We start from the raw sequence: 10,922 nt of genomic DNA on the forward strand, positions 1-10,922 counted from the left end.
GAGGGGCAGGGTTAATATCATGTAACTGGCAAGGGGTAACAATGAGAGTCAGACATCTGGGAAGAGAACCCCCAGCCCAACCTGCCAGCTGACTGGTCAACCAGTTGGTTAGTCAACCATGTAGGCGAAGAGACTTACTCAAGTTTACACAGCTAGTCAGAGCAGCACCAGCTTAAGAACCTAGGTCTCCTGAACTGGCCAGGGCTGCTTCCACCTTTTTGAGGGAATGTTATAGTCCCTCCTCTTAAATATCCTGCAGGGCTTGTGATGAAAGAACCCTTGGAAGTCTTGGTAACTCTTAGGTCTGTTTGCAGGACAGGTTTTACAAACTACCTATTCCTTCTCCAATGATTTGGTTTCCGGCTCCAAATGGAAACTAAGGCAGATGCCAAGCTTCTTACGTTAGGATCAGGGTTTAAATGGGTTCTCACAGCTTAAGGGGCCAGGCATTTCCATCAAGAAAAAGGCTCTTTGCTATGATTATCACAAAAGATAAACAGGGGAGTGCAGGGACCTCAGATATCCTGTTTTCGTTTCCTTTGGATATGCACCCAGAAGTGGGATTGCTGGAGCATATGGCAGTTCCGGTTTTAATATTTTGAGGGGAGTATGGATGGTCCTAGAGGACATTATGCTGAGTGAAATAAATCAGAAAGAGAAAGACAAATACTGTATGGTTTTGTTTTTATGTGGAATATAAAAAAGCCAAACTCATAGAAACAGAATTGAATGGTGGTTACCAGAGGCTAGGGGATGGCAGAAACGGGGAGATGTTGGTCAAAAAGTGCAAACTTCCCTTTAGAAAATGAATAAGTTCTGGGGATCTCATGCACAGCTTTGTGAGTATAGATAGCAATACTGTACCGCATACTTGAAAGTTACTAAGAGAGTCGATCTTAAATGTTCTCATCACAGGAAACAAAAAAAGAAATAGCAATTATGTGGTGTGATAGAAGTAGGTACGTATTAGCTAACACTCTGGTGGTGATCATATTGCAGTATATAAATGTATCAAATCAACATGTTGTACACGTTAAACTTACACAATATTATGTATCAATTATATTTCCATAAAGTTGAAAAGGAGAGGAAAAAAGACTCTACAGTAATTTATAGTAGCATCTGACAGCACTGAGGTAAAGTCTCCTGTGGCTAGGGTAAATAACAGTCCTGGTTTGCTTAAGATAGAGGAATTTCCCAGGAAACTGGAACTTTCCACGGCTAAAACTGGAAAAATTCTGGACATCCTGGAAGGAGATGCCCACCCTCTCTGTGGCAGGAAGGAACTCTATACCTTGCGTAGCTGAAATACACACACACACACACACACACACACACATACTCATGCATACACACGTGGGCGCACGTTTGTGCCGTGTGCACACACACATATAGTATTCATAGGTCTGACGTTGAAATATTAGCTATTTTGTTAGCATCCTGAATATTCGATCAAAAAAATAAATAAAAAGCCTTTTTTCCATGCCAACAGTGTTCACGGAAACATGGTGAACATTCCTGAAACCCGTCAGACTTTCTGTAAGAAGTATGGCAAGCACCAATCCTCCAGAACAGGAAGGGCAAGGACTCTCTGTGTGCCCAGGGAAAGCAGCATTATAACAAGAAGCAGAGTGGCTACGGTGGGCAGACTAAACTGATTTTCCAGAAAAAGCCTAAAATTACCAAGAAGATTGTGCTGAGGCTTGGATGCATTGAGCCCAACTGCAGGGCTAGGAGAATGCTGGCTATTAAGAGATGCAAGCATTCTGAACTGGGAAGAGATAAGAAGAGAAAGGACCAAGTGATCCAGTTCTCAGCTTCGTATCTTGCTTCATTCCAAAGAGAATAAAGTCTTGAGATTATGTTTTTTTTTAAAAAAAAAAGATGAAAAGATTGTAAAAAAAATACTTTAGCTAAAATCCTATTCAAAGTCAGCAAATATATAACTGTCTGTTCTCTGTATAATAATGTGAAAATGATGACAGTGTTATACAATGTTGACCACATGAAACATACAGCACCAAAGTTTCTGAAGTGAAATGGAAATTGTATCATTATTTCTGCTTTTCAGAGTTTTAATGATTCAGTAAAGGGCGATGACAGACTCTCCAAATCTCAGCACTTAGAAAAATTCTTTCTTCCTGAGTAGCAAAGCCCATCTGTTTTTAAACTGTGAGGGAGCTGCTGACACTTTATTAAGCTGTTGTTTTGCTTCAATTGCAGTTATTTAAAGTGACACTTCCCTCCACTCCTGCTTTCCAAAGTGCAGTAACCATAACTACTTCTTATTTGGGAAATTGCATGTGGCTGTTCCTCCTTGATTAATACACAGAGTCAATATTTGTGCTTTATTTTAAGGCATCACAACATGTGGATGTTTTCTTGGATATTCACTTTTTCTTCCTTTATTTTTCCCCCTCCTCTCCTGCCGTAAGAGTAGATGCACTGACTCTTCTATTTCTAGCAGGAGGACGAAACCCATGTTTGAAGGAAGTCTTGTTTGCCGGTTAAAATTTTCTGATCACAGCCTGTAGCATCTGTGGGCATATGTGTTGTTAAGCTGGATTTGATTACTTGACTTTTTAGTGAAGAAAGCTCCTTCCTGAAATTTCAGCTCCCTTCTCTTTTTTTCCCCGGCTTCCTGGTTTTCCTGCAGATCAATCTACCTTGATCTGGGCTGTAACTTGCATCCTCTCCTCCCCTCCCTATGGGGATGAACATTTCATACACAGCGAGAGGTGCTTTAAATGTCGTGGTGTGTCTGACCTTCTGGATCTCAAAGGAACATCTGTTAGAAACAATTTTCCAAGGAATCATCAGATTCTAGAGATGGAGTCCCAGTTTCATGTTCTTGGTACTTATTCATGTGTTTTTATTTTACATATTTTCTCAGTTTATTTCTAGCCACTGTATTCAGAAGAAAAATAAGAGATGTCAAAGTGGAGTGGCCTTGAGAAGATCAGAGAAGATAAGCCCTCTGCATCTCTGAATGTTTGGAGACTTTGTTTCTCTCCCTTTTTTGAGCTTCCTTATTTCCTTTTCATTTATCTACTAGTCAAAGCCCACACTCACTGTGCTGGTGGTGGAGACCTTACCCGAGGTGGCGATTAGGGATGCTACAGGTAAAAGGATGAAGAGGAAGGACATGAAAGCAGAGTTCTGGGAATCTGGGCATGTGAAGGGTGAAACGGGGGGTCTGGGGCAGAACCCAGGAGCAGGAGACACAGATTTCCAAGAGAATGAAACCCTTGTTGCACAGGGTTAAATTCCCTGAGTGTGTTTGGGGGTGTGAGAGTGAATGCGGGCAAGGTACTAGAATTCAATAGTACCAGAGAGCCGGGAAGACTGTCACCCGGAGAAACCAGGGGCCGGCAAAGTGAAAAGCCCCCAGACACAACTGTGTCGACTTGGGAAAAAAATGCACAACCTAAAAGTTGAGAATTGTGTTTTATTTGGCAGACAAAACTGAGGACTTAAGCCTGGTACCCAGCATCTCAGATCCCTCTGAGGGACTGCTCCAAAGAGGTAAGAGAGGGAGCCAGGATACACAGGAGTTTCTGCAACAAAGACCAGGTAGTCGGAACATCAAAAGGTTACTGCTAATTAAGGAAAAACAGACATCTCAAGTTAAGGAATTTAGCGCTTTTCTGTGTGTGGGAAGCCGCAAGAGTCTGGGCTCCCGCAAATCATTCCTTTGATATGCACCTCAGCTCCCTGGGGCCAGTATCCTGTGCTTTCTCATCCTGAGTCTCCTCAGGGGGCACTATTGGGGGTGGCTGCAGCGGCTGACTGCTTTAGATGCTGGGCGTCCTGATTGCATCCTGCGTTCGCTCAGGGCTCACCATCGGGAAGGCTGTAATGTGATGGCTCGATGGCTGCAACAGCCTTTGCTTACTGATATAGCAGGCAATAGATTTCATTCACAAACCAGACCAATGGACTTCTTATTGTTTATTCCTAATTATCATGAAGCCCCAATAACTCTTAGGTATAGTATGTCAGATCTACCTTGCCACAGGTTTTACTTGTCTGCAATGGAACATTCTACACACGATTGGCTGCTGTGTGTGTTGAGAGGTGTGCAGAGTTTCCCAAATGCGTGGACCCCAGGGATGATGTACTTTGCAGGCTCAGGGTCCAATGGCAAGGAGACCCCCAGGCCTCTGCCCACACGTGCTATCCTCCTGGGCCTCCCTCTGGGAAGATATGGGATGAAGAGAAGGGAAAGGCAGAGGTGGGGAGGGTGCGCGGTGGAGGAGGCAAGCCTCCACATTCCCTCTTTTGACCCAAACTCCCAGACTTTCTGAAATGACTCTAGCCAGGTTATCCACAGGGCAAGGCTTAGCAAGAGCTGAAAGGACATCCTTGTTACACGTTCAATCTCTCCTCTTGGCTTTGGCTGCAACTCCATTCATCTGGGCTACTGCAGACTCAGAGACTTGTTATAAATATAAGGGGAGACAACAGGTTGGTATAAAATGCTTTCTGACAAAGTACAAATGCTGGAATCAGCTCTACTCTATTTTAATGGGGAAATGGGAACTGAAGGCACTGCTTGGACAAAAACGGGGAGAAAAGAAAAGCTAGAGACTCTAGGGATCTCAGTTAAACGACAGGGATTTAACTATTTTCTCTTCATCTGGACTGGCTTCTTGAAGTTCAAGGCAAAAAGTGACATTAAAGTTCCACTAGTTCAATACAGTCATTCCACAAGGGAGAATTGCTGCCCCCAGGGGTTTAACACCTTGTCAAGGGTCACCAAGCTGGTCAATAGTGGAAGTGGGTCTAGGACTGGGTCTCCTGATTTCCAATCCTGACTTTTTTTTTAATTGCAACAGGTTATTTCCAGTGTCCACAAGGGCAAAATGAAAACTGCGGGCCAGATTCCCTGCCAAAGCTCTGTACAGAGAGTAACTTAGCAGAGATGAGAGGGTGGAGGGTAATGATTTGGGAAGCTTTAAACAAGGATTGGAGATCATCATCTGTCATCAGCTGTCTCCTACTTCTACCTTGCCCTGTGGATCCTCCCCAGGGTCCTGCATCTGCAACTCCGCAGGGGGCTTAATGGGACCTTATTTGCAAACTTTCAAGTTTTCATTGCTTTAATTCAGGTCTAAATTTGATTAATTCTAGTTGGATTTTTTTTTAAATTCTGATTTTGTATGAACAATTGTATTCCGCCTTGTCTTCCCCATTCCTCTTTTTTCCAAGTTTCCTCTGTTAGGTTCCATTTTTCAAATTCAGGTGGAGTCCATTGCTTTTGAACTTTTCCCAAGCCTTTTATTTTCCCCTATCTCTGTTGAGGTGCAGAGCCTCAAAACTTGACATAAAATGAATGGGGACCAGACCGCCATGGAAAGTGTGGAGAAGTTGCCCTTTCAGGTCAACGTGTGTTCTTTGTTGGGTAGTGGACATCCCTGAAATGAGAACCCCGATATGGAAGGACCTCAGCACTATTCTGTCATGTAATCTGTGGCAATTAGCGGTCTGTGCCTAAGTCTCTTCATCTAAGAATGATAATAGTTGCAAAATCGATATTGAACTCACAGTGTTGTGAAAATAAAAAGTAGGTACTAAAACATGGTCATAGGTTTAAATGTGCTGTACAGATATTAGACACTGTGTAACTGGACCCTGCATTTTCATTCTTTGAGAATCTCAAAGTTCTGCTGAAAAACAGGTAAATTTAGATTTTATTTTAGAAAACAAGTTAATCTTTTTCGAAAGAACTCATGTTCTTTAAAAATGAGATATCTACTCATTTCAGGCAGAGGAGAATGGTTCTATTTTAGAATTCTCTAGTATTTCTGTGCTCCCTCAGAGAATAATCACGTGTTGCAGTACTGTTTATTGCTCTGTGTGCCTCTGGATGCCGCAGCGTATTGAGTAAATTGGTAGAGTGTCATGGAATAGATACATGGCCGATTGACTGGACTACAAATGAGAGGATAAACAAGCTGCTCTCAGTCTTCACTGGCCGTTCCTTCCGGGGGCTCCCATTATGGGGCCATTTTAATGAGTTGCTCAAACCAGGGGGCACGGTAGAGTAGGCAGCTGCAATTTGTGCCTCAGAAACATACTGCTATTTTTAAATTGAAGTACAGTTGATTTACAACATTGTGTTAGTTTCAGGTGTACAGCAAAGTGATTCAGTTATATTTATATTCTTTTTCAGATTATTTTCTATTATAGTTTATTACAAGATTTTGAATATAGTTCCCTGTGGTATACAGTAGGTCCTTGTTATTTATCTATTTTATATATAGTGGTGTATATCTGTTAATCTCAAACTCCTAATTTGTCTCTCCCTCCTACCTTTCCCCTTCTGTAACCATAAATTTGTTTTCTATATCTGTGAGTCTGATTCTGTTTTGTAAATAAGTTCATTAATATCACTTTTTAAGATTCCACATATAAGTAATATCATATGTTTGTCTTTGCCTGACTTACTTCACTTAGCATGGTAATCTCTAGGTCCATCCATGTTGCTGCAAATGGCATTATTTCATTCTTTTTTATGGCTGAGTAATATTCCATTGTACATATATACCACATCTTTATCCATTCATCTGTTGATGGACACTTAGGTTGCTTCCATGTCTTGGACATTGTAAATAGTGCTGCTATGAACATGGGGGTGCATGTATCTTTTCGAATTAGAGTTTTTTTCTTTTCTGGATATATGCAGAGGAGTGGGATTGCTGGATCATATGGTAATTCTATTTTTAGTTTTTAAGGAACCTCCATACTATTCTCTATAGTGGCTGTACCAATTTACATTCCCACCAATAGTGTAGGAGGGTTCCCTTTTTCTCCACACCCTCTCCAGCATTTATTATTTGTAGACTTTTTGATGATGGCCATTCTGACTGGTAGAAACATACCACTTTTGGATCACCACACTCAAAAATATTTCCAGGTTGTATGGGGATCATGTGATTTCAGAGGTGATAGAATCCTCAGCTCACATCCAATCCACTTTCATTTTAAAGTGGAGAGGACTGAGGTGTGGAGAGACTCAAAGCCCCATGTAGACAACAGAGCCTGTTGTCCTGACACCTGAGCCCATTTCCTGACCTCTGTTCTGCTGATTTAAGGAGACGGCTGTAGCCTCTAGTCTGGGGATGCAGGAAGATGATCCAGAGCAGTGGCTCTTAATCAGGGGATTGTTCACCTTCAGCAGATATTTGGTAACGTCTGAAGACATTTTATTTGTCATGATTGGATGGGGGAGTTGGTGGTTCAGGGCCAGGGACGCTGCTCAACATCCTACAATGCACAGGACAGCCCCACAACAAAGCATTATCCAGCTCAGAGTGCCACTGGTGCTGAGGTTGAGAAACCCTTTTCTAGAGAAGTTAACTTTGGAGCTGGAAATACTTGGATTCAAACCCTGGATCTGCTATTCTCTATCTTTTGGGGGAGGTTAATCAACCTCCCTGTGCCTTGGGTTCCTCATCTGTAAGATGGGCACCCTGACAGTGCCCACTGCATAGGATTGTCACGAGGGTTAAATAAGATGCTGCATGTAAAATACAGGGAGTCACACACAGTTGGCACTCAATAAATGGTACCTACTGATGTTATTACACCTGCAAAACTGAATTATCAGACTTGGATAACTAGATGCATATCAGTTAAATCAAATAAGGCTTTTGTGGTGCCCTTTAAAGCATTACAGTTTGGTACGGCACGTAGACCCCTCAATTCTTCTTCCCGGACCCCAAGGATCCTGGAATGTTGTCTCACTTGCATATTAAGAAATAGTGATACTGTCATATACTGAGAGCTTATTCTGTGACAGGGCTCCTTCTAATCCCATCTTAAGTATTAGCTCATTTAACCTACACAACAGTTTCATCAAGCAGGCACAGCTTGAGACTTGAAGAGCTTCCTTAATCCAAACAGCATGTATTTCTTTAAAAATGCAAAGTTCTTAGCCAATATCTTTAAAAATATTGTATCTCTCCCATTTTCTCTATTTCTCCTTCTGAAACAATATTTTAGACATATGTTGGATCTTCTCATTTTATGCTGTGTGATTCCTATGCATGCACACACAGGTATATGTATACATATATAGTTTTAACTTTATTTTTGTTGAAGTAATACATATGCAATGCTTAAAAGTCAAATGGTTCTAAAAGACTTATGACCAGATAGAGTAGTCCCTGCCTCATTCTAGATTCCAACTCCCAGACACAACCGTTTTCAACTCTTTTGTTTGCTTCTTCTGATATTCACCTCTGTATTACTAAAACATGCTGATGTTATTATTGATTTTTCAGATTTGGATATCATCTACTGATTTTTTACTACAGAAGATGAGGAATTAGCTCTCATTTACACCTTCTTTGTCATCACTCCCCTTTCTTCCATTATCTTTCAATCTCATCATGGAAAATTTTCTTTTTATCATCATATTTTTATTTTCCAAGAGATTATTTTTGTTCTTCAGTTGTTCCTTTTTTAATTGTCTTCTGTTTTTGTTTAATGTATGTGCTGTCTTCTCTTATAACTCTGAAGATATTATACATTTTTCTTTTGCTTCTTTTTTCTGTTTCTTCTAAGTATTGCCTATGTTTCCTAGAGCCTCTTTACTTTTCTTTTCACTTCTTTGTTTTCTTTTTCTTTTCAGTACAGAGAGCTTCCAATCAACATTTTTTTTTTTTTTTTTGGCTGCGTCATGTCTTAGTTGTGGTACTCGGGATCTATCGATGTGATGTGGACTCTTCATCGTGGCATGCAGGCTTCTCTCTCTAGTTGTGGCACACGGGTTCCAGAGCTCATGGGCTCTGTAGTTTGCAGCCTGCGGGCTCTCTCATTGAGGTGCACGAGCTCAGTAATTGTGGCCAGTGGGCTTAGTTGCCCCGCAGCATGTGGAATCTTAGCTCCCCAACCAGAGATTGAACCCACATCCCCTGCATTGGAAGATGGATTCTTTACCCCTGGACCACCAGGGAAGTCCCCCAATCAACTTTTTAATCCTCAATCTTAATATGAAGCTAGCTAAAAAATTACCAGGCATTGGAGGAAAGTATTTTATATTAAAAAGAGATGTTTTCTTTGGAGCGGCTCGGTCTCCCAAAGGGGATGTCCTGCACTTGCCTGTCTGAGGGGTAGACGGTGGCTGCCGACGTTCTCAAACTCAAATGCAGAAAGTGTCCAGAGCTCATCTTGCAATTTGCAGAATTTTGCTGACTCGTCAGTTTTTAGCATGGTCCTTGTCTATGATAGAGGTGAATTTTGCTGAGTCCAGAGTCTGTCTAGTTCAACTTCTCCTCAGAGTTTTCTGCTAGGGAATGAGAGAGGAACTGGTCCCAACCTTTTCTCATTCAGTCTTTCAGCCAGTTCTCTTTGGAGTTCTACACGCACCCCTGCTCTCAGAGGTACCAGATCTTTGCAGCATGAATCAGCCTGCTTTCCAGTTTTGCCATTTTAGGTTTGCCAGTTTAGGTTTTAGCTTTTTCTGGGCTAAATGTTAATTACTAACATTTTATTACTGAACTCGTCTCGCATTCTGTCTGTCCTTTGAGTTTCTGCTTTCTTTTTTTTTTTTTTTTTTTTTTTTGGCTGCACCTTGTGACATGTGGGATCTTAGTTCCTTGACCAGGGATCAAACCCATGTCCCCTCCAGTGGAAGTGCTGAGTCTTAACCACTGGACCTCCAGGGAAATCCCTCTGCCTTCCTTTTACCACCACCACTTTAGGGGAAATTTCATGAAGGAGGGTGATAAATGTTTATATTGAAGGTGCCATGTTGAACTAGAAACCCCCTTTAAGAAATAACTCCTTGTCTCTCTCTGTGCTACATTCTGGATAATTTGTTTAGATCTAGAGCTTTCAGTTGGCTAATTCTCCCTTCAGTTTTGTCTAATCTGCTATTTAACCTGACCACTGAGTTTTAAATTTTAATCGACATATTTTTCTCCTCTAGATGTCCTATTTTAACTGTTAGAAAAATCTGCCTCTTTTTCCTCGTGTTTTCTTGTTCTTTCATTATGATTATTTTTTGATCTTTGTTATTCTTTTTAACAGATGAACTTTAAATCTCTTAAAGATTCTTCTAACCTCTCAAGCCCTTGACTGGGTGACTTCTGTTTTCTTTCTTTTTTTTTCTTCTGTTTTTGTGATCATTGAATCCCATTATGGTGAACCATTTCCTCTTCGGTTTTTTAATTTTGATAGTGAGCTCATCTTCAGTGGAGATTTCTTTCTTTCTGTGGGAAGCCCATATGCCCTGAGTTATATAAACGTCCCTACAGAGGGTTTTTGCATCTGCTTCTGCTGGGAACCACAGGGGTTCACTTACCTGGGATTTTTTGTTGTTATTTGTTGAGATCCCTATATTATGTGGATAGCGTAAATTCACACTCCACGTCTATGCTATGTACAAGATTACTGTTTTGCTATCTCATTGGAGACGTTAATATTGTTTTCCATACAGATCCCCAGGCAGAGAGAAGCCTCTTGCCACCTTCTTGGGCCGGTAGGAAGATAGTCCTTTTTGCTGTTTGTGCTGGTTATTCAGCTGTGGGCTCTCAGCCTTCACCCTGCTCCTTCTACACTGTATTTTCTGATGCCAGGGCTGGGATTCTGCAAATCATATTTCCCTACTGCCATCTTCCTCTCTTTCAGCTTTTGCCAATAAGGGGCTCAGAGTGAGAGTGGGAGGCAGGAGGAGAGAGAATAGACTTACTGTTTGCTCACTACTCCTGAAGCATCACCTTGGCAATGGTTCATCATCCCAGTGATGGCAGTGGTTCTAGCTTCTAGCTTCTTCTCACACCACCAGTGTCAGCATTACCCCAGGAAACACCAATACCAGCTGAGTTGCACACCTTAGAGCTCTGAATCTTAGGTCTTCAAGATCTCTCCTCCAAAGTTCTACATTCTAATAACCCACTCCTGGGCAAGAACAT

The 10,922-nt window shown here is 41.5% G+C and overlaps 1 pseudogene; it reads left to right on the top strand.

Moving 5' to 3' along the window:
* Positions 1–1,505: 1,505 nt before the first annotated feature.
* Positions 1,506–1,849, top strand: LOC102982525 (60S ribosomal protein L36a-like; annotated as a pseudogene).
* The last annotated feature ends 9,073 nt before the right edge of the window (positions 1,850–10,922 follow it).

This window comes from Physeter macrocephalus, chromosome 8, assembly GCF_002837175.3.
Source record: "Physeter macrocephalus isolate SW-GA chromosome 8, ASM283717v5, whole genome shotgun sequence".
In the NCBI taxonomy this organism is placed as follows: domain Eukaryota; kingdom Metazoa; phylum Chordata; class Mammalia; order Artiodactyla; family Physeteridae; genus Physeter; species Physeter macrocephalus.